The 27,123-nt window shown below is 45.1% G+C and overlaps 1 protein-coding gene, 1 long non-coding RNA gene and 1 other non-coding gene across 5 annotated transcripts in view; 1 reads left to right on the forward strand and 2 right to left on the reverse strand.

Moving 5' to 3' along the window:
* The window catches only part of LOC137316682 (zinc finger protein 850-like), a gene marked incomplete at its 5' end in the record, with an annotated part of 239,239 nt that overhangs the window by 23,816 nt on the left and 188,300 nt on the right, over positions 1 to 27,123 (reverse strand). The gene's annotated exons all lie outside the window — the stretch shown is intronic.
* Positions 4,564 to 13,660, reverse strand: LOC137316759 (uncharacterized). 3 transcript variants are annotated; one of them, XR_010961576.1, is made up of 3 exons: positions 13,460 to 13,660; positions 12,705 to 12,791; positions 4,564 to 5,590 (listed from the first exon to the last, which is right to left on the reverse strand). It is a non-coding gene; the product is annotated as an uncharacterized lncRNA (long non-coding RNA). The 3 variants fall into 3 exon arrangements; XR_010961578.1 differs by having other exon boundaries at positions 13,393 to 13,468; XR_010961577.1 differs by lacking the exon at positions 13,460 to 13,660 and adding an exon at positions 13,168 to 13,284.
* On the forward strand, positions 17,697 to 17,768 carry trnag-ucc (transfer RNA glycine (anticodon UCC)). Its single transcript has one exon. It is a non-coding gene; the product is annotated as a tRNA-Gly (tRNA).

The following is a 27,123-nucleotide window of genomic DNA, read 5'->3' on the forward strand; positions in this document are numbered from 1 at the left end:
CCCTCGCTCACTTTCCCGTCCCTCTGGAGCCAAATCCGAATTTTGCCCGTTGGATTCCCGCACATTTCAGCCCCTTCTCCCTTCCCCACTGGCACTTCCCCCTCACTCGGCCCTTCCAGTCGATCCGGTGATCATTTTATTCACGTTCTGTATCAATTTCCCAATGCATGATTGAAAATTGTGTCTAAAAACTTTTTTTTGCCCAAAAGCGCTGCCCAGGTCAGTGAATCAGTTTCCACCGTTTGATGCAGCAAAAAAGCTGGAAATTTCACCCCAGATCCTCTCAAACTGCTGCTTTGGCTCTAGGTCTGATCAGTAATTTCTCTCCTTCCGTTTCTCTTTCTTACAGTTAACTTGGTGGCGATTGTGATCCTGTCCCGAGGAAAGTGCGGACTCTCCAAATGTATCACTCGCTACCTGGTGGGAATGGCGGCGGCCGATCTCCTGGTCGTTATCACTGATGTCATAATGTGGCGCATTGTTGAGATTTATTTCCCAGTTTCATTCTTGACCATTACCCCCGTGTGTCGTCTCATTCTCACCCTGAGTTTTGCGGCCATATCGACCTCTGTCTGGTTCACAGTCGCTTTCACCTTTGATCGATTTGTGGCCATTTGTTGTCAGAAGCTGAAAACAAAATATTGCACCGAGAAAACGGCGGCTGTTGTTATCGGGGTGGTGAGTGCGCTGAGCTGTTTGCTAAACATTCCCTTCTACTTTGCATTTGACCCTGAATATATAATGGACAATGTACCCCGGGGTTGTGCCTGGAAATCGACCCTTTTCACTTCACCCGCATGGGCAGCGTTTGACTTGTTTAATCTTGTGTTTATGCCTTGTCTTCCATTCATTCTGATTTTACTGTTCAATGTTCTCACCGCCAGGCACATTTTAGCGGCCAGTAGAGTCCGCAGGGGTCTCCGGGGCCGCAGCAATGGAGAGAATCACAAGGATCCAGAGATGGAGAACCGAAGGAAATCCATCATTTTACTCTTCAGTATATCAGGCAGTTTTATATTGTTATGGAGCACACTCGTTTTTTATTTTATCTCTCCGCATATAACAAACGCCCAGTACTATACGGTCAGTGACATTGAGTCAACCGGATTCATGCTTCAACTTCTCAGTTCCTGCACCAACACGTGTATTTATGCTGTGACCCAGACTAAATTCAGAGAGGAGCTGAAGAACGGGATGAAATACCCACTGAATCTAATTGTTACATTAGTTAAATCATAGAAACGTCTGAAGACTTTCCATCCGAAATTAAATAAAAAGTCAATTAGAGTCAATTAGAGTTTCACGTTTGGCGGTGGCCTAAGACGGGCGGTAGCGGATCGGGCGCCCGTTATTCACCGCGCCTGATTTTACTATCTATTGACATCAATGAGTTCACTAAAGTAACTGATATCAATCGAATACTTTAAATAAATTTGGAAAAAAGCAGACAGGAATTATATTTTACCCGACAAATGTGGTGTTGTGAAATGATACAAGATGTGATTCTGACAAGAAATTATTTGCTGTTATCAGTCTGGAAATAATATGATTTCAATATTAAATGTTTAATCCTGAAAAGAATAAAATCAAATCCTCCTTTTCGATTGATGATTATTTCCCATCACACACACTGCCCGGTGGGATGGACTGAGGGTGAGCTGTCAGGGTCAGACAGCGTCCTGTTCATTGGGACATTTGTTTTGACCAGAACAGAATAATAATGGACCAACACCCGGACCGTTACTAACCGGTAAAATATTAATGTAATTTCAAACTCCAGTGGGGAGTTCCGGAGATCGTTTCCTCTCTGAGCTGCTGTGCAGCAATGTTTACTCAGTGCAGGGAGTTTAATGGGACATGAGGCTGGGCCTGGTTACACAGATCTATGAGGAAACCTCCTGATACATTTCTGAGACGATCAGGGGCCGGTAGATTTCTCACGGCCTCAGCAGGCCAAGGGAAAGCTCTCCTGCTCATCCTTACTCCAAAAAATATAAGTTAAAAATAAACTTCTCAGTGTTCTGGATCACTCAATGCCCATCGATAGGGCGGCTCCTCCTCCCATTCGTCACCAAATTTGAATACTGTCCCAGATACGTCATAATACTCTGATTTACATATTACACGTGGTCTGACCCGGAAACAGGTGGGTGTTGCTCCGGCCGCTCTTCTCAGGACCCGACCCACGGTGGTGGAGGCAGGAACTCCAACGTTAAAGGGGCGGTAAGTGACCTGACACCATTTACTCGCCTCTACCACCCCATTTCCGGCAGGCGGGGATAGTTAAAATCGGCCACACTTTTCCTGACCTCCGCCCTAATATCAATCTTCGAAGCCCACAAGTTGGTCCATTGTCTCAAACTGCACCGGTTCACAACACGTGGAGGGAAATTTTCACCATCGCTGGAGGCTGAACTGGTCGAGCGGATCACCCGCCCCTTATAGAACCGGCCCGATTTTAATTTCTGCTCCGTCAGTTTACCGCCCAAGCAGTGAAGGTGAAATTACCCCCTACGCCTCTGACCCCAAGGTTCGACAGGTGTGTGAAAGACATCAGACAGTGTTCGCCAAACACTAACATGAATGTGGGCGAAAATATCGGTGTATTCAGGTAAAAGGTGATAACCCCCCTCCACGGAGACTGCTCTCGGACCTGACGGTATCCACCCCATCGTATTAAAGGAAACAGTTGGGGAAATTAGAGATGCATTAGTTATAATTTCCCAAAGCTCTCTGGACTCAGGAATTGTGCCTTTGGATATAAATGTTGAAAATGTCACTCCGTTATTTAAAAAAGGAGGGAGGGAGAAACCAGGACAATACAGACCTGTCATTTTAACGTCGGTTGTGGGGAACTTACTGAAATCTATCATGAGACACAAATTGAGCTGGTCAAAGAGAGTCAACTTGGATTTGTGAAGGGGAGGTCATGTCTGACTAATTTAGCTGGATTTGTTGAGGAAACCAACAAGGTGGACAGGGGAGTGTCTATGGATGTTGTCCATGTGGACTTCCAGAAGGCATTTGATAAGGTTCAGCACAAGAGATTAATAGAATAAATAAAATGCACACAATTGAAAGTGACCTTGTGACATGGGTTGTAATTGATTGGGAGGTCGGAGAAGAGAGTAGGGATAAAGGGAAAGTTCTTTGATTGGTGGGATATGACAAGTGGTGTTCCCAGGGATCTGCACTGGGGCCTCAGCTTTTCACCATATTTATCAATAAATTGGATGAAGGAATAGAGAGTTGTAGATCCAAGTTTCCAGATGACACAAAGTTATGAGGCACAGTAAGTGATGTAGATGGGAGCAGGAAGTTACAAAGGGACTGTTTAAGTGAATGGACAAACTGTGGCAGATGGAGTTCAATGTGGGGAAGTGTGAGATCATTCACTTTGGATGCAAAAAGGAAACATTGGAGTATTTTCTTAAAGTGAGAGATTGGGAACGGTGGAGGAGCAAAGAGATTTGGGTGTCCATGTACACAAATCACTGAAGGCGAGTGCACAGATACAAAAAGCAATCACAGATTAATGGCCTTTATCTCCAGGGCTGGAATACAAAGGGAAGGAAGTGATGCTTCAGTTCGACAGAGTCTTGGTCAGAGCCCCTCTGGAGTACTGATCCTCACCAAGGATATATTGGCCTTGGAGGGGGGACAGTGCAGATTCACCAGAATGATACTCGGGCTGGATAAACTTGGTTTCCATTCACTTGAGTTTAGAAGGTTGAGGGGTGATCTGATCCAGGGATTTAAAATTATAAAGGGGCTCGATAGGGTCGAAATAGAAACTATTTTCTCCAGTGGGGGAATCCAGAACAAGAGGACATAAACTTAAATTTAGAGCTAGGGCGTCTCGGATTGAAATTAGGAAGCTCTTTTTTACACAAGTGTAGTGGAAATCTGCTCAGGCTGATTGAAGTGGACCCTGTGATATAATACAATTTTCTGTCCTGTCAGACTTGGACATCTTGTAGATCCATCTTTTGAAAAGGTGAAGGAACTCAGGATTCCACACACTTCATCATAAGTCCTCAAACTAGAAAGAGTGCAGAAAAGATTTACGAGGATGCTACCGGGACTTGATGGTTTGACTTATAGGGAGAGGTTGGATAGACTGAGACTGTTTTCCCTGGAGAGTAGGAGGTTTAGGGGTGATCTTACAGAAGTCTATAAAATAATGAGGGGCACAGATAAGGTAGATAGTCAAAATCTATTCCCAAAGGTAGGGGAGTCTATAACGAGGGCGCATAGATTTAAGGTGAGAGGGGAGAGATACAAAAGGGTCCAGAGGGGCAATTTTTTCACTCAAAGGGTGGTGAGTGTCTGGAACGAGCTGCCAGAGGCAGTAGTAGAGGCGGGTACAAATTTGTCTTTTAAAAAGCATTTGGACAGTTACATGGGTAAGATGGGTATAGAGGGATATGGGCCAAGTGCAGGCATCTGGGACTAGCTTAGTGGTACAAACTGGGCGACATGGACATGTTGGGCCGAAGGGCCTGTTTCCATGTTGTAAACTTCTATGATTCTTATCATCAAGATATGAAGGACTAGAAACACTTTGTTTGAAAGAAAGCTGATTCATTTGACACTTGTACAGAATACTAAACTCCAGCCCAGTTAAAGGGATTATTAACATCAAAAACAACCCCCAACTGTCAGAATGAACACGGTTCAGTCCTGGATGTGATTAACAGCAGCAATAACAGCAGAATCCAACTCCTGGAATCACATGTGATCCCGCTGGTGACTCAGCAGGTGGGAAGACTGAGTGAATCCCATCCCACACACGGAGCAGGTGAACGGCCTCTCCCCAGTGTGGACCCGTTGGTGTATCAGCAGATCACTTTTACTTTTAAAGCTTTTCTCACAGACAGAACATTTAAAAAGACACTTATCAGTGTGAACAAGTTAATGTTCAATGAGGTGGGATGACTGAGTGAATCCGCTCCCACACACGGAGCAGGTGAACGGCCTCTCCCCAGTGTGAGTGCGTTGGTGTGTCAGCAGATCACTTTTTCTTTTATAGCTCTTCTCACAGACAGAACATTTAAAAAGTCTCTTATCAGTGTGAACAAGTTGATGTTCAATGAGGTGGGATGACTGAGTGAATCCCTTCCCACAAACGGAGCAGGTGAACGGCCTCTCCCCAGTGTGTCTGCGTCGATGAGTTTCCAGCCGGGATGAGTAACTGAATCCCCTCCCACAGTCCCCACATTTCCCCAGTTTCTCCATGTTGCGGGTGTCCTCATGTCTCTCCACGTTGGAGATCAGTGGAAGTCTCGTCTGCACAGAGAACACGTGTCTCGTTTCTCCCCACTGTGAATGGTATGATGTTTCTTCAGGCTGTGTAACTGGTGAAAGCTTTTCCCACAGTCAGTGCACTGGAACACTCTCAATCGGGTGTGTGTGTCTCGCTGCTATTCCAATTACAGTGATGTTTGAAATCTTTTCCCACAGTTAGAAGAGATCAACATTTGTCCGACATTTTAAGGCCGATAATCTTCAGGTGCTGGTGAATGGAGTCAGATCTTGACGTGATGTTTGGTTTGAGTTTCTCGTCTGCAAATCCGCCCCTTCTAATACCCTGTAAAAGGAGATAACAAAAGTCCTCACTGTGAATACAGGATAGAAATTCAGAACAGGCAATTCTAGTTTCAATAGAACATTCTTCCCGCTCATTCCCCCAAACTGTAAATCCCCGTCCCACACACTCACCCTCCTCCCTCTGCTGAAACCCAAACCCATCGCACCACCTCCAACATTTTTCCTTCTATTTAAGTTTTCTCTCTCTCCTGAAGATCCCGACTGTGACTGGGTTCAGTTCTACACTCAGTGGTTCCCCTCCCTCTCCTCCCCTGAAGGTGCTGACTCTGACTGGGTTCAGTTCTACACTCACTGGTTCCCCTCCCTCTCCTCCCCTGAAGTTGCTGACTATGGTTGGATTCAGTTCTACACTCACTGATTCCCCTCTCCTCTCCTGAATATGCTGACTCTGGCTGTGTGTATATGCTCTGCCCCTCATTTCCACACAATGTCCCTCCCCATAGCTGCCTGTATGCAGTCCATCTGTGATATCTCCCAATTTTGGCGACAGACTCTCCCTGACCAGTCACCATTTCTCCTTCATTTAAAGATTTTCCTTGACCTATCACAATTTCTCCTTCATTTTCAGACACTCCCTGATCAAACACAATTTCTCCTACATTTATAGACGCTCCCTGACACTTCAGCATTTCTCCTTCATTTGCAAACTCTCCCTGACCCGTCAGCATGTCCCTTCATTAATAGACACTCCCTGACCCATCACTTTTTGTCCTTCAGATATCGACACGACCTGACCTGTCAACAATTCTCCTGCATTTACAGACACTCCCTGACCAATCACCGTTCCTCCTTCATTTACCGACTCTCCCTGACAGTCACCATTTCGCCTTCATTTACAGACACTCCCGGACCAATCACCGTTCCTCCTTCATTTACAGACACCCCCTGACCAATCACCATTCCTCCTTCATTTACAGACACCCCCTGACCAATCACCATTTCGCCTTCATTTACAGACACCCCCTGACCAATCACCATTTCTCCTTCATTTACAGACACCCCCTGACCAATCACCATTCCTCCTTCATTTACAGACACCCCCTGACCAATCACCATTCCTGCTTCATTTACAGACACTCCCGGACCAATCACCATTCCTGCTTCATTTACAGACACTCCAGGACCAATCACCATTCCTCCTTCATTTACAGACACCCCCTGACCAGTCACCATTTCGCCTTCATTTACAAGCACTCCCGGACCAATCACCATTCCTTCTTCATTTACAGACACCCCCTGACCAATCACCATTCCTCCTTCATTTGCAGACACCCCCTGACCAGTCACCATTTCTCCTTCATTTACAGACACCCCCTGACCAGTCACCATTTCTCCTTCATTTACAGACACCCCCTGACCAGTCACCATTTCGCCTTCATTTACAGACACTCCCGGACCAATCACCATTCCTCCTTCATTTACAGACTCTCCCTGACCAGTCACCATTTCGCCTTCATTTACAGACACTCCCTGACCAATCACCATTCCTCCTTCATTTACAGACTCTCCCTGACCAGTCACCATTTCGCCTTCATTTACAACACTCCCTGACCAATCATCATTCCTCCTTCATTTACAGACACCCCCTGACCAGTCACCATTTCGCCTTCATTTACAGACACCCCCTGACCAATCACAATTTCTCCTTCATTTACAGACACCCCCTGACCAGTCACCATTTCGCCTTCATTTACAGACACTCCCGGACCAATCACCATTCCTCCTTCATTTACAGACTCTCCCTGACAGTCACCATTTCGCCATCATTTTCAGACACTCCCGGACCAATCACCGTTCCTCCTTCATTTACAGACACCCCCTGACCAATCACCATTCCTCCTTCATTTACAGACACCCCCTGACCAATCACCATTTCGCCTTCATTTACAGACACCCCCTGACCAATCACCATTTCTCCTTCATATACAGACACCCCCTGACCAATCACCATTCCTCCTTCATTTACAGACACCCCCTGACCAATCACCATTCCTGCTTCATTTACAGACACTCCCGGACCAATCACCATTCCTGCTTCATTTACAGACACTCCAGGACCAATCACCATTCCTCCTTCATTTACAGACACCCCCTGACCAGTCACGATTTCTCCATCATTTACAGACTCTGCCTCCTGTCACCATTTCTCCCTCCTTTATGGACACTCCGTAACCCGTCACCATTTCGCCTTCATTTTTAGACACTCCCTGACCTGTCACCATGTCTTCTCCCATTTATAATACTCCCTTACCAGAAACCATTCACCTTCATTCATGGACAATCCCTGACCTGTCACCATTTCTCTTTCATTTATAGATATTCCCTGACCCTTCACCGTTTTTCCTTCATGTATCGACACTCCCTTACCAAACACCATGTTTCCTTCATTTACAGACACTCACGAACCAAACAATTTTTCCTGGCACTTTACATGATTGTGGGGTTTATTCTGTATCTGTCAGTCTCTGATACTGTACAAAAGTTTGGTGTTTATTCAGTATTTTTCAGTCTCTGGTACTGTGTATGAGTGTGGGGTTTATTCTGTGCCTGTCTGTCTCTGGTACTGTGTGTGAGTGTGGGGTTTATTCTGTGCCTGTCTGTCTCTGGTACTGTGTGTGAGTGTGGGGTTTATTCTGTATCTGTCAGTCTCTGGTACTGTGTGTGAGTGTCGGTTTTATTCTGTATCTGTCTGTCTCTGGTACTGTGTGTGAGTGCAGCTTTCATTCTGTATCTGTCTGTCTCTGGTACTGTGTGTGAGTGTGGGGTTTATTCTGTATTTATCAGTCTCTGGTACTGTATATGAGTGTGGGGTTTATTCTGTCTATGTCTGTCTCTGGTACTGTGTGTCAGTGTGGGATTTATTCTGCATCCATCTATCTCCGATACTGTCGATGTGTTTGTTGTTTATTTTGTATTTATCTGTCTCTGGTACAGTATATGAGGTTGGGCTTTATTCTGTATCTGTCAGTCTCTGGTACTGTGTGTGAGTTTCAGATTCATTCTGTATAAGTCAGTCTCTGATACTGTACATGAGTGTGAGGTTTATTCTGTATCTGTCAGTCTCTGGAACTGTGTGTCAGTGTGGGGTTTATTCTGTAATTGTGTGTCTCTGATACTGTAGATGTGTTTGGGGTTTATTCTGTATCTGTCTGTCTCTGATACTGTGAATCCCAAATTCACACATTCCGTATCTGTCAGTCTCTGGTACTGTATATGAGTGTGGGGTTTATTCTGTATCTGTCAGTCTCTGGTGCTGCATATGAGTGGGGGGTATATACTGTATCTGTTTGTCTCTGGTGCTGCATATGAGTGTGGGGTTTATTCTCTATCTGTCAGTCTCTGGTGCTGCATATGAGTGGGGGGTATATACTGTATCTGTCAGTCTCTGGTGCTGTGTGTGAGTGTGGGGTTTATTCTCCATCTGTCAGTCTCTGGTGCTGCATATGAGTGTGGGGTTTATTCTGTATCTGTCAGTCTCTGGTACTGTGTGTGAGTGTGGGATTCATTCTGTGCCTATCAGTCTCTGGTGCTGTGTGTGAGTGTGGGGTTTATTCTGTTTCTGTCAGTCTCAGATACTGTACATGAGTGTGGGGTTTATTCTGCATCTGTCAGTCTCTGGTACTGTGTGAGTGTGGGATTCATTCTGTGCCTGTCAGTCTGTGGTACTGTACCTGTGTGGGGTTTATTCTGTGTCTGTCAGTCTCACTGTACATGAGTTTGGAGTTTTTCAGTATCTGTCTGTCTCTGATACTGGAAATGAGTGTGTTTTTTGTTCTGTGTCTCTCTGTCTCTGGTACTGTTTGAATGTGGGGTCTATTCAGTATATGTCAGTCTCTGGTACTGTGTATGAATTTGGGATTCATTCTGTATCTGTCTGTCTCTGTCAGTCTCTGGTGCTGTATGTGAATGTGGGGTTTATTCAGTATATGTCAGTCTCTGGTACCTTGTGTGAATTTGGGATTCATTCTGTATCTGTCAGTCTCTGGTACTGTATGTGAATTTGGGATTCATTCTGTATCTGTCTGTCTCTGGTGCTGCAAATGAGTGTGGGGTTTATTCTTTATTTGAATGTTTCTGGTACTGTATATGAATGAGGGTTATTCTGTATCTGTCAGTCTCTGGTACTGTGTGTGATTGTGGGATTCATTCTGTGCCTGTCAGTCTGTGGTACTGTACGTGTGTGAGGTTTATTCTGTATCGGTCTGTAACGGGTACTGTATGCGAATGTCAGGTTTATTCTGCTTCTGTCTGTCTCTGGTGCTGTATATAAGTGTGGGGTTTATTCTGTACCTGTCTGTATCTGGTACTGTACATGAGTATGGGGTTTATTCTGTATCTGTCTGTCTCTGGTACTGTATGTGAGTGTGGGATTCATTCTGTTTCTGTCTGTCTCTGGTGCTGCATGCAAATGTGGGGTTTATTCTGTATCTGTCAGTCTCTGATACTGTATATGAGTTTAGGATACATTCTGTATCTGTCAGTCTCAGCTAATTTATCTCAGTCTGGGTTTCATTCTATAATTCAGTCTATGAGACAATGTGCAAGTCTGGATTCATTCTGTATTCTTATTTCAGTTTATATTATTATATATGAAACTATATCTTTAATACTTTAAAGGATATACAGTTTTTTATCAAGTGTTTAATTTGTAAATATTGATACACTTTTGGATTTTCTTTAATCAAACAATGTGTGTGAGTTTTGGAGTAGTATTACATCTTCATCTCTGAACTCTGTTGTGAATGATAATGTACCTTTCAATCTGTCCATGGTGAAATTATTTAACTGGTATATAATGTGTAGCTCAGTCTATAATAATGGAATTAATTCTGTATCTCAGTCTGACACTGTGAGATTTTTGGACTGGAATGTAATATATAGCTCAGCCTGCACTAATAGAATTGATAATGTATCTATCAGTCTGTTACTGTATGAGATTTTTGGACTGGTGTGTAACATGTAGCTCAGTACATGCTAATGGAATTGATGTTGTATCTTTGAGTCTGATAAGGTCTGACAGTGTTGGACTGCTATATAATGTTTGGCTCAGTCTGCACTAATGAAATTGATACATTATCTTTCAATCTGACACTAAGATTTTTGGACTGGCATGTTCTGTGTAACTCAGTCTGCAGTGATTTGACTTAGTGATTCATTCTGATTCTGTCAGCCTGTGGTACTTTGTGTGAGTGTGGGATTCATTCTATATATGTCAGTCCCTTGTACTGTATCTGAATGAGATTCATTCTGTTCCTGTCAGTCTCTGGCACCGTGTGTGAATTTGGGATTAATTCCATATCTGTCAGTCTCTGGTGCTGTATGTGAGTGAGACATTCATTCCATTTCCATCAATCTCTGATACTGTATATGAGTGATATATATACTGTATCTGTCAGTCTGTGCTACAGTGTGTGAGTGTGGGATTCGTTCTGTATCTGTCAGTCAGTGGTACATTGTGTGAGTGAGGGATTCATTCTGTATGTCAGTCTCTGGCACTGGATCTGAGTATGAGATTCATTCTTTATCTGTATCTAATTTGTATCTCAGTTTACAGCATGGCGTTCAAACCTGTATCTTTAATACCTAAATGTATAAATAATTTTTCCCAGTGTTTAAGTGGTAGATAATTATATACTTTAAAATGTGAGGCTGTTGGTTATAATCAGAGAATCACTGCACTTTTTGGCTACTATTAAATCTGCATCAATGTGAACACAATTGTGATTTAGTGTATCTTCCAAACTGATATGGTGACATTTTTGAACTAATATACAACGTGCAGCTCAGTCTGCATCAATGGAATACTGTATATTTCAGTCTGAATCTGCATTGGTCTTTTGTATTGGTAATTAATATGTAGCTCAGTCTGCACTAATGGAATTGGTACTGTATCTTTCAATCTGACACTGAGATTTGTGGACTGGTCCCTAATTTGTAACTCAGCCTGCACTAATGTAGATGACTGTGAGATTCATTTTGTATCTCTCAGTCCGTGATACTGTGTGGGATTCATTGTGTATCTTGTCAGTAGTGTGTTTGAGTTTGCGATTCATTCGATATATGCAGTCTCTGATGCTGTGTGAGTGTGGGATTCATACTTTATCTGCCAGTTTCTGGTACATTATGAGAGTGTGGGATTCATTCTCTGTCAACTGTGGTACCATACATGAGGATGGGATTTATTCTGTATCTGTCTGTAATTATTCTCTCAGATTACATTACGGTGTTCAATACTGTAGCTTTAATATCTTCATGTTTAAATAGTTTTTCTCATTTTATTGATAAATATGGATAAACGTTAGGATTTCGTGCTGGAGGTTTTTAATCAGATAATTTGTGTGCTTTTTGGACTACTATTAAATCAATTTTTTTGTGTACTATTGTGAATGATAATATATATTTCAAACTGATAGTGATTTTTGAATTGGTGTATAATGTGTAGCTCAGTCTGTTCTATTGTAATCGATACTGTGTCTTTCAGTCTAATATTGTATGAGATTTTTGGACTGGTATGTAATGTGTATCTCAGTGTGCACTAATAGAATTGATACTGTATCTTTACATCTCATACTATGAGTGTATTATAAACTGGTTTCTAATTTGTTTCTCAGGTTGCACTGTCACAGCATTTCTCAGTCTGATACTCCACATGAGTTCTGGACATGTCTGCAGTTTGTACCTCATGATACATTAATCGAATGGATACTGCATGTATTAAACTCACATGTGTGAGTTGTGGGGTGGTATTCAATTGGAATCTCAGGCTACATTATTGGGATTCATTCTGTGCCTTTCAATCGGGTACCATGTGTAATTTCTATCTGGTATTTAATGTTGCCCAATTGTGAGATTGACACAGTGCCTTTCAATCTGAGAGTGTGATTTTGACTGGGATTTTTGTATTTCCCTGTCAGCGGGACTGAGTTTGGGGGAAATGGAACAGTATCGACTTCACCTGCTCTGTTTAATGGTTGGATTGAAAATGTGTCTCTGGAATTTAAGATCACTGTGGGACTGACTACTTCTGCTCTCTGAGACTGTGGAACTGATGACCTGTCTGTGTCTCCGTGCTCTGTGAGTGATAATGTACTTACTGTGTGTGAGAAGGAGCTGGCTGCACTGTTTCCAGTGCCTCGGGTGGAGGAAACATCACATTTATTCTGGATCCTTCTCGGATTTGCCTGGAGAAAGAAAATTATCTCTTGTTACTCAGGAACAGGTGAGGTAGAAAATACAAAAGTGATCAGTTTAATATCTCTGTTAATGATCATTTTGAATATCCACAAATGAAAACCAGTGATACAAACAGTGTCAATGTCTGACTCCACTGCAGTACTGCAGCACTCAGCTTCTGCACACCCGGTGTGTTGGACGATTTTATAACAATTTAGTGACATCCAGCCATAACCCAACCCCTGCACTGATCCGTGAATGGGACCACCCGATGGGGCAGGGACCTTTGTACCGGTCAGGTTTCTCAACTCCTCTCCCATGGGACTAGCCGTTCACCCGAAACCAAACAACCGCTGTTTAAAATGTGTCCTTCACACTTCTCACCTGATGCCTGGTATAGATACTGTTTGTGTAACTCCCCACATCCTGACTGTTCACTGTCCAGTAACAGGGTGAGACTGGAACTAAACCAGGAACATTCACGACTGATTTGGGGAGAGAAAGCAGCAATGATTTTAAATAGCAGGTTCTTCCCATTCTGTCTCCCTTCCCCTGGACACACCCTGGACACACACAGCCCGAGAATGACCTCTCCCTTCCCCCGCTCACTCCATGTTCCGGGACCAGTTCCTGATCCACTCCGCCTCTTACAAACAGCCCCCGGACTCCCCCTGACCTTCCCCCGGACTCAATGCCGATCTCTGAGCCCATCTGCGGACACGGTCCCGAAGCGATGAGCTGCTGTAACGAGGCTGCTCTTTGCTCCCTTCCCCCGGGGGCCGTGATCTCTCCATTCCCGGCTGTTTTAAACCATCTTCTTCCGCTCACTGAGGGAATGGCGCCCACAGGCCGAGCTGGGGGAGGGCAGCGCGCATGCGCTCTTCTGCTCACCAACATCCAGCGCTGGGGGCGGGGCTGAGTCACGCATGCGCAGATATCTGGTTTAATTCCCAATACAAAAATCGATGGAAACTTTCCCCAATTGGAATTTTTCAGAGTCTGAGCAAAGGAAGTGGGTCTGGGGGAAAGGTCAGAGGGAATGGGGTCCACAGGCAGTGCAGGAACAGGCACCAGAATGGAAAACAGATGGGATTCCACCAGTGCCTAACGCTGGAATCCAGACTGACTTTACAATCTCCAACTATTAAACTAGATGTTTCCATCCCTGCTGTTTCTCTCGGTATCTTTTGATGGTAAAGAGTCTTTCAGAGATTAAGTGTGCGGCTCTAAAATGAACCAATGGGTTCTGTTCATTCTTGGACTCTTTACTGATAAAACAGACGCTTGAGGAAGTATCTGGAGGGAGGATTTCTCAAACCAATCCGGCAGAAGCATTGGAGGAAAGAGTGAGTCCGTGTATTTGCTGGGATTATTATCTGACAGCAACAGTCGCAGATTAATTTAATCAGAGTGAAACTGTCGATTACTGAGTGTAATACCGAACGGCCCTGAGCTGCAAAACCGAATATAGTACAACAGGTAAGAGACGGTTAAATGTGGCCCATTCTTTCTGTCACTCTCTGCACTGTCACTGAGTGTAGGATTAATAATGTGTCTGTCTCTGGTACAATGTGAGTGAGAGATGAGATTGCATCGTCTGTCTCTCCAATGGGATCTTTCTGGATAAAATGAAACTTTACAGGTTAGACTGCAACCGATGCTGTGGCACTGTGCCTCTCAGCTCTCTCTCACGGTGTCTGTCGCCCTCTCTCGCCCCTCTGTCTCTGGTGCTGTATATCAAGGTTGGATACTGCTATTGAGCGTGATATGAACACACTGATAGAAAGTGTAAGTCTGACAGTGTCTCTCTCTATTACGGACATGAAGGTGGGATACTGTCTGATATAAAACAAAGAGAATGAGATGTCCGGGCCGGGCCTCACTGTAACTGGGGATGTGTTCGGCTCTAGTCCCAGTTCGTGGTCATAATCTTTTTACAGATTCAGGGTGAGAGTCTCTGTGAGACGGTAACACTGGCGGAGAAACTCCGCGTCATAACTCAAACCGCAACACATGAGACTCTCCAAATGTTTGTCAAGTGTTTGTAAAGTGCTGAACCCGTCTGGGTGGGGATGTGGGGAGTTAGAACAGGGAAACAGACTGAAATGGAGGAGCCAAGTTGATTGTTATTGAATGGATTGTATTCAGGCAGGAATATTACTGACTTTTCATTGTAACGTGGCTTAATTAAAAGCTCCGGGTTTTTTGGAATCCTTGAATATGAAGCCCGAGTTTGTAAGGGTTTGTGCGGAGCGTTGTGTTTCGGATCTATTATCGTTAGAAATCGTAGGTCGGAGAGAACTGGAGGCGGAGATGGAAGATCAGAGTCCGCCATCTGCTCTGTCCGTCATTGTGGCCCCTCCCGCTGTCTCTGTTTAATCCCCCATATGGAATCAAAGCGGGTGGGTGGACTCTAAACACGGTTTACTTGTTAAGAGGACGAAAGGCGAGTAATGTTTCTGATCTCCTGGGCACCAGACAATTCACTGTTATTTGTTTCTGTACAGAGTTACATTTCAGTGATTCCCCAGTGAGTTTGATGCGTTATGTAAATAATCCAACAAAATAGAACAGAAAGGGAGCGAAGCGCTGTATCCCACAGATGTAGAAAGGTCAGTCGAGCAGTTCTGGTGATGCTTTACGAGCCCAGCATGGCAAGTAGTTTAAATAAATACAAGAAATCTGGTGATGTGTGGACTGGGGTCCATAAGTCACCGTTTAAAGTACCGGACTGTGGTCGGTGCCCCGACTCCAATCCCATTATTTTTTTTTCAAAAAATATACTTTATTCATAAAATTTGCAGCAATACATACAATACAGTTGTCATATCACATTCCAAACGTACACAATACAGATTATGCAATTTTCAGGTTACGTCAAGTGCAGTTCAATGAACACATTGGACATAATTACAGTTCATGACACTCTAGGGTGCCTCATTGCATTGCACTCAATACAGATTACTGATAACAGGTACGTTACAGATACTTTACAGGTTCATTACAGATTCATTACAGTTACATGACATCAATTAGAATTTTACATTCTGCCCGAGGGGGTTTTTCCCTGATTGCAGCCTCTCGGTGTACAATGGGGGGAAGGCTCTAAACGGTTGCCTTTCCCCACAGAGTCCAATCCCATTAATACCTCATCTCGCCTACAACGAGAAGAAAGCAGCTCGAAGCCACACTGGTAGCATGATATCAGCGTCTCCCTTCAGACAGAAACCAGCCCTTTTACACATACAGTGGGTGGCTCTGAAAAGAGCCTTTACATCTAGGTGCATCGAAACTACGGCACAGAAACAGGCCATTCGGCCCAACTGGTCTGTGCCGGTGTTTATGCTACACACGAGCCTCCTCCCTCCCTACTTCATCTAACCCTATCAGAATACCCTTCGATTCCTTCCTTCCTCATGTGTTTCTCTAGCTTCCCCTTAAATGCACCTGAGCTATTTGTCTGAACTACTCCTTGTGGGAGCATTTTCCACATTCTAACCACTCTTTGGGAAAAGCTGTTTCTCCTGAATTTCCCATTGGATTTATTAGGGACTATTTTATATTTATTGCCTCTAGTTTTGGACTCGCCACAAGTGGAAACATTTTCTCTATGTCTACCCTATGAAACCCTAACGTAAGACCTCTATCAGGTCACCCCTCAGCCTTCTCTTTTCCAGTGAAAACACCCCCAGTCTGTTCAGCATTTCCTAATAAGAATATCCTCTCATTTCTCGTGTCATGAGAATCTTTTTTGCACCTTCTAAGTCCTTTCTTTTATATGGAGACCAGAACTGTGCACAATACTCCAAGTGTGGTCAAACCAAGGTCCCATACACGTTTAACATAACTTCTTTGCTTTTCAATTCTATCCCTCTGGAAATGAATCCTAGTGTTTGATTTGCCTTTTTATGACCTCATTAACTTGTGTCGCTACTTTGAGTAATTTGTATATATGTACCATGAGATCCATTTGCTTCTCTATCCCGTTTAGACTCTTATTATCCAGGCAGTATGTGACCTCCTTATTCTTCATTCTGCAACTTTATTAATGACCTCTTGCATTTTGATGCATTCTTCCTTTGTACTAACTACACCCCCCAATTATTTGTCGTCCTTAAACTTTGAAATTGTACTTCCGATTCTCGAATCCCGAATTGTTAATGTAAATTGTGAACAACAGTTGTCCCAACACCGATCCCTGTGGAACTCCACTTCCCACCTTTTGCCAATCTGAGTAACTACCCTTAACCTCTATTCTCTGTTTTCTGTTTTGTTGCCAGCTTGCAAACCATTCTACCGCCTGTCCCCTGACTCCACGTGCTCTGAACTTAGCCCTGAGTCTCCAACGCGGTACCTTATCGAAGGCCTTCGGAAAATCCAAATATACTGCATCGACTACATGAACCTTGCTCTCCTTGGGTCTTTCAGAGTGTTTACACTGCCCGCTCACCCTCACTGATATTCTATCTTTGAACTGCTGTAATATTGTCCTTTAGTAATATTGCTGCTCCTCCTCCTTTCCCTCTTTCCCTGTCCATTCTAAAGATCTTATAGACTTGAATATTAAACTGCCATTCGTGCCCAGCTGGTATTCAGGTCTCTGTAATGAGTTAATGTAATTATCTAACTTTACTCAATGGCTGATGTGAGCTGCGGCAAAATGTATTTCCAGCCGGTCAAGTATTGCAGGTATCGACTGTCTCTTCAGTCCGATATCAGGTGAAGAATTACTGGCTGTTGTGTAATTTCCATTGATTGGGGGTTGGCGTCATCTACTGGGCGGAAACGGGAACTGCAACAGAGCGAGAAAGGATCCGTCAGAAACCAGTTGAAATGAAGAACAAAATCCAACAGCCTGCAGTGTCTGTTCAGGGTCTGATGTTTGAGAGCAATTTGATCATCCCTGATTGTCAGCGATGGTGGTATAGTGGTGAGCATAGCTGCCTTCCAAGCAGTTAACCCGGGTTCGATTCCCGGCCATCGCATTTCAGTATTCTTATTAAATTATTTCCATCATTAAGTTTGCCATCGAATTTGTTGCAGTTCAGCTGGATATTGTTTCCAAAACATAAACTGGTATAATTACAGCAAAATGTTTACAACGTTAATTTATTTTTCCTATAGAAGGAATAGATTACAAATATACTGGAAATAGTGAGCTACCAAGGGTCTAACGAGAGTGAGGAAGGCAAATGATATGTGAGCTTTTATTGCAACGGTGTTGCAATATAAGAGTAATAAAACTTGCTGCAATTGTACAATGAGGAGATATTGTGTAAAATTGGCCGATATTCGCTGGAGTTTAGAAGAATGAGAGATGATCGCATTGAAACGTGTCAATTTTTTAGACGGCTCGACAGGGTAGATGCGGAGAGGCTGATTCCCCTGGCTGGAGAGTCAAGAAATTGAGGTCAGAGTATCAAGATCAGTGGTCGGCCATTTAGCATCGACATGAGGAAAAAATTCTTCACTCAAAGGGTTGTGAATCTTTGGAATTCTTCCCCCAGAGGGCTGTGGATGCTCAGTCGTTGAATATATTGAAAGCTGAGATCGATAGATTTTTGGACGCTAATGGCATCAAGGTATATGGGGATGGGGCGAGAAAGTGGAGTTGAGGTCGAAGATCAGCCATGATCTGATTGAATGGCGGAGCAGGCTCGCGTATCGTATGGCCTACTCCTGCTCCTATTTCTTATATTCTTATGTAGAGAGCCTTATATCCAAGTGTGCTGATGACACTAAGTTAGGTAGCACCGTAAACATTATAGATGGGAGCAGAAAGTTGCAAAGGGACATTGATAGATTCAGTGAGTGGGCAAAACTGTGGCAGATGGAGTTCAACGTGGGGAAGTGTGAGGTCATCCACTTTGGACCATAAAAAGATAGGTCAGAGTATTTTCTAAAGGGCAAGAAACTAGGAACTGTGGATGAGCAGAGGGGTTAATGAGACCAAGTACAGAATTCACTAAAAGGTGCAAAAATAAGTTAAAATGGTAATGGTATTTTGATGTTTATTTCAAGGGACAGGAAATAAAAATGAGTGGCAGTTATGTCACAGTTATTCAGAGCTCTGGTTAGAGCTTATTTAGAGTATTGTGTTCAGTTCTGGGCACCGCACCTCTGGCAGGATAAGAACATAAGGAATATGAGCAGGAGTAGGCCTTACGGCCCCTCGAGCCTGCTCCGCCATTCAATGGATCATCTGCTCTTAACTGCCCGATCCCCATATCCCTTGATTGTCTTGTCCAAAAATCTATCAAACTCAATCTTGAATACACTAAACGACTGAACATCCACAACCCTCTGGGGTGGAGAGAACTGTATCGACGAAGATAAAGGGAATGAAATGAACTGTGTCATACAGTTACATTTCGCTGCTCTGTCTGACCATTTTAGTCACGACTTCCCTGCAGAGGGATTTGAAAATTCGATGGAAAAGCGTTGGGTGAAAGATCCTTTTGCTTTCGAAAATCCTGAATCTATAATGAAGCTAAATTTGATGCCTGATCAAGAAAACGGGCTGATGCGACTCACCTGTGACAGCGCACTGAAAACACGCCTCAAGTCATTCAGTTTGTCTTATTTTTGGATCAGTGCTTTCAAAGATTATCCACTGTAAGTAAGATTAGTGTTCTGTTGTTCCTGCCGTTCACAAAAACCTACATCTGCGAACTGGGATTTTCGACTTTGAGAAGGTTAAAAACAAGAGAAAGAAACCGACTCAACCCTGCCTGATATGCGTGGAGCGCTTTCATCTTGTGATCCAGATTGGAACGAGATCATGAACAACAGGCAGACACATCCGTCACATTAAGTAAGTGAAACTCAACCTGAACTTTTATTTACTGTATTGACACAATATTTCAAATGTTTTTCAAGTAACGTCGATGTCTAATTTTAGTTATTACTTGAAATGAAGTGAAGAGCATGGACTGACCTTTATTGGGATTTGATGAAAACTCCAGCCGGAAGATATTATTGTTTTGGATCCCTGGGGGAAGTGTTTTCCTTCCACTGGGTCACGAGGAAAAATGTTTGTGAAACACTGTTCCACATTGTACGGTCAGTGTCTGTTCAGCAAACCGACCCTCAATTCCTCAGTCCGTATTTCGAGAAACGCTTCTGTGCGCGACGCCGGCAAAAAAACACTGACCGACTCCCGGTGACTAATGGCGGCCGGAGGCCCCACAATCCCCCGCGCCCCAGAAACCCGTCTATCTCTCCAATGCGCTGATTTCGCGATCAGACTGCGCATGCTCCCCAGGCCCGCCCTGCATTCTGGGAGCGCTTCGGTCCTGCAGTTTGTCGCGAGTCGGACTCGGTGGAAACAGGAGAAGAAACCGGGAAGCGGCGGGTGGGACGAGGGAGGCGCTGGATGAGGGGTTTAATGGTGCTAAGGGCACCCGGGCCGCCCGTCCGACCGTCCGCCGGGCCCCCCGGCTCTGATTCGGGTTCTGAGCCGCACTCGGTGTTGCTGAGACTCCGCTCGGCCCCGCTCAGAGTCTGGGACCAGAACCGCGCATGCTCTGGCCATGGGCCCTTCCCGCGCCTGCGCGCTGATCCCCTTCGAATTCAGATAGAACGTATTCTACCGCGCGGGGCATTTTGGGTAAGATTATCGCCATTGTAAAACCCTCTTGCCGATATTTCTGTGATGGTGTGTCAAAGGGCGAGGTTTACCAATCAAAAGCAAAATACTGCGGATGCTGGAAATGTGAAACATAAAGAGAAAATGCTGAAAATCCTCAGCAAGTCAGGCAGCATCCGCGGAGAATGAAACAGAGTTAACGTTTCAGATTAGTGTTAAGGTTTTGTCAGAACTTGAAGAAGTGAAAGAATTAACAGTTTTTAAGCAAGGAGAGAGGCAGGGAAAGAGGGGACGGGGAGGGAAAGAACAAAAGGGAAGGTCTGTGATAGGGTGGAGGGCAGGAGTGATAAAGCAAAAAAAGGGATGATGCTGCAAGGCAAGGAGGGTGGTAATGGGTCAAGTAAATAAACAAAGGATGACTCCAGAGGAGCTTTAAAGGGTTGAAGTCAGCTGGATGTGTGAATGAGGCCGTGAGCCAAAGGAAGCGAATTTGAAGCGGAGAGAGAGGGACAAGCTGTGTAACCGGGCGCAGACACTCATCCACAGCCCAGACATCACTTCTTTCCCACGAGGCGTGAAAGGACTATATTAATTACAATAATCCATGTTATTTGATTTTGAATAGTTTAGTTTCTAAATGGAATCATGTTTCTCCAATTATATTTCCCAACTCAGATTCAAGGCCTCCAACCCAACCCAAATGTTGGAGATGGTGCAGAGGGTTTGGGTTTCAGCAGAGGTAGGAGGGTGAGTGTGTGAGACTGGGATTTACTGTCTGGGGGAATGAGCAGGAAGAATGTTCCATATAAACTAGAATTGCCTGTTCTGAATTTCTATTCTGTATTCACAGTGAGGACTTTTGTAAACTCCAGTGCACTGATTGCGGAAAGAGCTTTAACCAGTTCCACAACCTGAAAAAAACATCGCACCATTCATAGCGGGGAGAAACCGGACACGTGTTCTGTGTGTGGACGGGGCTTCAACTGATCGTCCAACCTGGAGAGACACAAGGACACCAGTACGATGGAGAAACCATGGAAATGTGGGGACTGTGGGAAGGGATTCAATTACCCGTCCCAGCTGGAAACTCATCGACGCAGACACACTGGGGAGAGGCCGTTCACCTGCTCCGTGTGTGGGAAGGGATTCACTCAGTCATCCCACCTGCTGACGCACCAGCGAGTTCACACTGGGGAGAGGCCATTCACCTGCTCCATGTGTGGGAAGAGATTCACTCATTCATCCAGCCTCATTGAACATCAACTTGTTCACACTGATAAGAGACCTATCAAATATTTTCACTGTGACAAGAGTTTTAAAAGCAGAAATGAACTGCTGACACACCAACGCACTCACACTGGGGAGAGGCCGTTCACCTGCACTGAGTGTGGGAAGGGATTCACTCAGTCATCCAACCTGCTGACACACCAGCGAGTTCACACTGTGGAGAGGCCGTTCACCTGCTCCGTGTGTGGGAAGGGATTCACTCAGTCATCCAGCCTTATTGAACATCAGCTTGTTCACACTGATAAGAGACTTTTCAAATGTTCTGTCTGTGAGAAGAGCTTTAAAAGAAAAAGTGATCTGCTGACACACCAACGCACTCACACTGGGGAGAGGCCGTTCACCTGCTCTGTTTGTGGGAAGGGATTCACTCAGTCATCCAGTCTACTGATACACCAGCGAGTTCACACTGGGGAGAGGCCATTCACCTGCTCCGTGTGTGGGAAGAGATTCACTCGATCATCCCACCGGCTGAGACACCAGCGAATTCACACTGGCCAGAGGCCGTTCACCTGCTCCGTGTGTGGGAAGGGATTCACTCAGTCATCCAGCCTTCTGACACATCAACTCGTTCACACTGATAAGAGACCTTTTAAATGTTCTGACTGTGAGAAGAGCTTTAAAAGAAAAAAGGATCTACTGACACACCAACGTACTCACACTGGGGAGAGGCCGTTCACCTGCTCTGTGTGTGGGAAAGGATTCACTCTGTCATCCAGCCTACTAATACACCAGCGAGTTCACATCTGACTGCAGGGTTCTGCTGTTATGACTGCTGTTAATCACATGCAGGACTCAACCCTGTTCATTCTGGCAGTTGGGGATTGTTTCTGATGTTAATAATCCATTTAACAGGATTGCAGTATTAGAATTCTGTAAAAGTGTCAAATAAATCAGCTTTCTTTTAAACACAGTCTTTCTCGTCCTTGATATCTCGATGATAAGACAAGGTGATTGAGGAATTATGATGAAATAAGTGGAATCCATCTTAGAACTGAGTTCCTCCACCTTTTTGAAAGATGGATCTACAAGATGTCCAAGTCTGACAGGACAGAAAATTCTATTATATCACAGGGTCCACTTCAATCAGCCTGCGCAGATTTCCACTACCCTTGTGTGGGAAAGAAATTCCTGATTTCACTCCTGGACGCCCTAACTCTAAATTTAAGTTTATGCCCTCTTGTTATGGATTCCCCCATCAGAGAAAATAGTTTGTATTTCTACCCTATCGAATCCCTTTATAATTTTAAATATCTGGATCAGATCACCTCTCAACCTTCTAAACTCAAGGGAATGCAAACCAAGGGAATACAACCGGTCCCCATTAATTTGACCCTTCAAGCCTCAGTGTCATTCTGGTGAATCCGCACTGTCCCCCCTCCAAGGCCAATATATCCTTGGTGAGGATCAGTACTCCAGATGGGCTCTGACCAAGGCTCTGTAGAACTGAAGCGTCACTTCCTCCCCTTTGTATTCGAGGCCTCGAGATAAAGGCCAACATTCCATTGGTCTATGATTATTTTTTTGTATCTGTGCACTGGCTTTTAGTGATTTGTGTACATGGACACACAAATCCCTTTGCTCCTCCACCGTTCCCAATCTCTCACTTCAAGAAAATACTCCAATATTTCCTTCTTGCTTCCAAAGTGAATGATCTCACTCTTCCCCACATTGAACTCCATCTGCCACAATTTGTCCATTCACTTAAACTGTCTCTTTGTAACTTCCTGCTCACATCTACACCACTTACTGTGCCTCCTAACTTAGTGTCACCTGGAAACTTGGATCTCCAACTCTCTACTCCTTCATCCAAGTTATTGATGAATATGGGGAAAAGCTGAGGCTCCAGTCCAGATCCCTGGGGTCACCACTTCTCACATCCCGCCAATCAACGAACGTTCCCTTTATCCCTACTCTCTTCTCCGACCTCCCAACCAATTCCAACACAAGTCACAAGGTCACTATCAATTCTGTGTATTTTTATTGATTCTATTAATCTCTTGTGCTGAACGTTATCAAATGCCTTCTGGAAGTCCATACAGACAACATCCATAGACGCTCCCCTGTCCACCTTGTTAATTACCTCAAAAAATCCAACTGGATTAGTCAGACATGACCTGCCCTTCACAAATCCATGTTGACTCTCTTTGATCAGCTCAGACTTGATCAAGTGCTCAACCATTTTGTCTCTGATGATAGATTCCAGTATCTTCCCCACAACTGACCTTAAATGGACAGGTCTGTATTTTCCTGGTTTCTTCCTCCCTCCTTTCTTATATAACGGAGTGACGTTTTCAATTTTCATCTCCAAGGGCACAATTTCTGAGTCTGGAGAGCTTTGGGAAATTATGACTAATGCATCTGCAATTTCCCCTCCCGTTTCCTTTAATACCCTGGGGTGGAAACCAACAGGTCCTGGAGATTTGATTCTTTGCTTGAAGTTATTTATTTATCCGATTGTGTATAACAGGACTGAGTGTCCCAGCACCGACTGTGTACATAACAGGACTGAGTGTCCCAGCACTGACGGTGTATGTAAAAAGACTGAATGTCGCAGCACTGACTGTGTATATAACAGGACTGAGCGTCCCAGCTCTGACGATATAACAGGAATCTGTATCCCAGCATTGACTGTGAGTATCAGAGGGCTGAGTGTCCCAGCACTGACTGTGTGTGTATCAGACGACGGACTGTCCCAGCACTGATTATGTGTCTTACAGGACTGACTGTCCCGGCACCGACTGTGTAGATAACAGGATTGACTGTCCCAGCACTGTCTATTCTTCCAGTCCACATGGGCTGTGGAGGAGATAAATGGGTGGGTTAGAATCCATAATCGGGTGGAATGACATGGGGTTGTCCGTGGAGATCAAATCGGTTGGAAGAGATTACAGAGATATGGAGGGGGAGAGGACAATGGTGGGACTTGAACACGAGGATGAGGATTTTAAAATCGAGGCTTTGCCGGACCGGGAGCCAATGTAGTAACACACGAACAGAAACTTACCGTTCACTGCCAGGCAGACAGGTGGAGAAGACATTGGTGTCCGCGGGGGAACAGTCAGGTTCACAGCAGCAGTTGAGTTCGGAGAAACCGCCAGTCAGGTCATCGGTTCAAATGGGAACGGCTGGAAGCAGACACACACAGTGAGATCTTACAACAGAGCACGGACGGTCTCAAAGACCACCTCCCTCCCTTGTCTGAATCCACGATCGCCGTCTTCACCATCTCCCAAAATCAATCTGCAGACTTATCCTCCCACTGCTTTCTACTCACCGAATTACAGCTTCCAGATACCCAGCACAACCCACTTAATAATAATAATTATACGGAGAGAATAGAGAAGCTGGGATTACTCCCTTTGGAGCAGAGAAGGTTCAGGGGAGATTTACCAGAATGGTTCCGGGGATGAGGGACTTCAGTTACCGGGAGAGACTGGAGAAACTGGGATTGTTCTCCTCAGAGCAGAGACGGTTAAGGGGAGATTTAATAGAGGGGTTGAAAATGAGGAGGGGTTTTGATGGAGTCGATGGGGAGAAACTGTTGCCAATGGCGGGAGGGTCGGTAACCAGAGGACACAGATTGAAGGGAATTGGGAAAAGAGCCAGAGGGAGATGAGGAGAATGTTTTTAGGCAGCGAGTTGTTCTGATCTGGAATTCACTGCCTGAAAGGGCGGTGGGAGCAGATTCAATAATAACTTTCAAAAGGGAATCGGGTCAATCCTTGAAGTGGGGAAATTTGCGGGACTGTGGGGAAAGAGCAGGGGGGAGTGGGACTAATGGGATCGCTCTTTCACAGGGCCGGCACAGGCATGATGGGCCGAGCGGCCTCTTTCACAGAGCCGGCACAGGCGCGATGGGCCGAGCGGCCTCTTTCACAGAGCCGGCACAGGCGCGATGGGCCGAGCGGCCTCTTTCACAGAGCCGGCACAGGCGCGATGGGCCGAGCTGCCTCTCTCAGTGCTGTTTGATTCTCGCTCACTTTTGGGCTCCGACCCACGTCCCGTTTGACTGGGAGGCGGGAGAGTGACTCCCCCCCGAGCCCAGCTCGACACCGGGCGCTGCCAGAGTGGAGATTCACGGGGCCCGCAGGAGGCCCCGAGTAACTTCCCCCGTCACCCCCCGCCCTCCCCCACCACCCCGCTCTCCCCTCTCAGGCCACTCCCGGTGCCGGCCCTCCCTCTGTGGACTTCGCCCCCGCCCACAGCAGCACCCGCAGGGAACGCGGCAGAGGGACCGCGCTGCGCATGCGGCACGTAGGCGTCGTGACATCAACGCGCAAAGATGAGAGACGCTGCCGCGTGTCACGTGATGGGAGGAGTCAGCCCAGGAGGCGTTTGGCGGGGGTGGAGTGATGGCCGGGTGCGGCTTTGGGCGGGGGGCGGGGGGTGAAGGTGAGAGCTGTCAATCAAAGGGCCCGGAGTCAGCACTCACTGCGCACAGGTTTTGGAGAATTTGTTCAAATATGCAAAACCTGCAACCATGAAATAAAAATAGAAATGTACAAAAAAGAGAAAAAATTGCAAATGCAATTAAAACTGAAATGTCCAAACTCACATAAGGCTGATGATCTGGGTCCTCCTGATTTATTAGTCTTCTCTCCCTGAGGCACAGGATGAGCACAGTGCTTGAATGCATTTTAAGGCAGATGGTGCTGGATGTATGGAATGGACCAGCAAGGGAGGCAGTGGGGCCTGATTGCATCAGCAAACTCCAGAGAGTTGGCTCAGTATCTGATAGCGATACCTTGGGATATGACAGACTCGAAATTGGGATTTTTTTTGTGCATGTGCACTAACTCTTAGTGATTGGTGTACCTGGACACCCAAACCCCTTTGCTCCTCTGCAGTCCCTAGTTTCTCACCATTAAGAAAATACTCCTATTTCTCACATGTTGCCTGCAATAGATGTTCTTTGTACAGCTCCCACATCTTTACTGTCCGTCAATATTTCCACTGTTCACTGTCCAATAATAACAGGCACGGTGAGACTGGAACATGTTCTTAATATTTCAAGATATACTTTATTTCATAAAATTCATGAAAGCACACAGCTCAATGTAAATATCACAGTTGCAATTCAAAGCAATAGAAGAGATATCGTACACGATACGATTCCATTATTACAATTGAAAACACAGAACATATTTTCTAATACATGCTGCACAATACAAGGTAAAATGGCCTTACACGGTGGCCTTTCCCCAGAGATCCTTTGCACCTCGCTTCAGTGCGTCCCACAGCATGTACTCCTGGACCTTGGAGTGTGCCAGGTGGCAATACTCGGTCGTGAAAAGCTCCTTCAGCTGGAAACCAGTTGGTTTCCGGCGGACCAAAGGGCCTCCTTCACCGAGTTGTTGGTCTTCCAGTAGCAGTTGATATCTGTTTTGCTGTTCGTCCCTGGGAACTGCCCGTAGAGAACAGCGTCCTGTGTATCCGGGATGTTGGGGTGAACCCCTCTTCGACTG

Source organism: Heptranchias perlo, unplaced genomic scaffold (assembly GCF_035084215.1).
Source record: "Heptranchias perlo isolate sHepPer1 unplaced genomic scaffold, sHepPer1.hap1 HAP1_SCAFFOLD_60, whole genome shotgun sequence".
NCBI lineage: Eukaryota > Metazoa > Chordata > Chondrichthyes > Hexanchiformes > Hexanchidae > Heptranchias > Heptranchias perlo.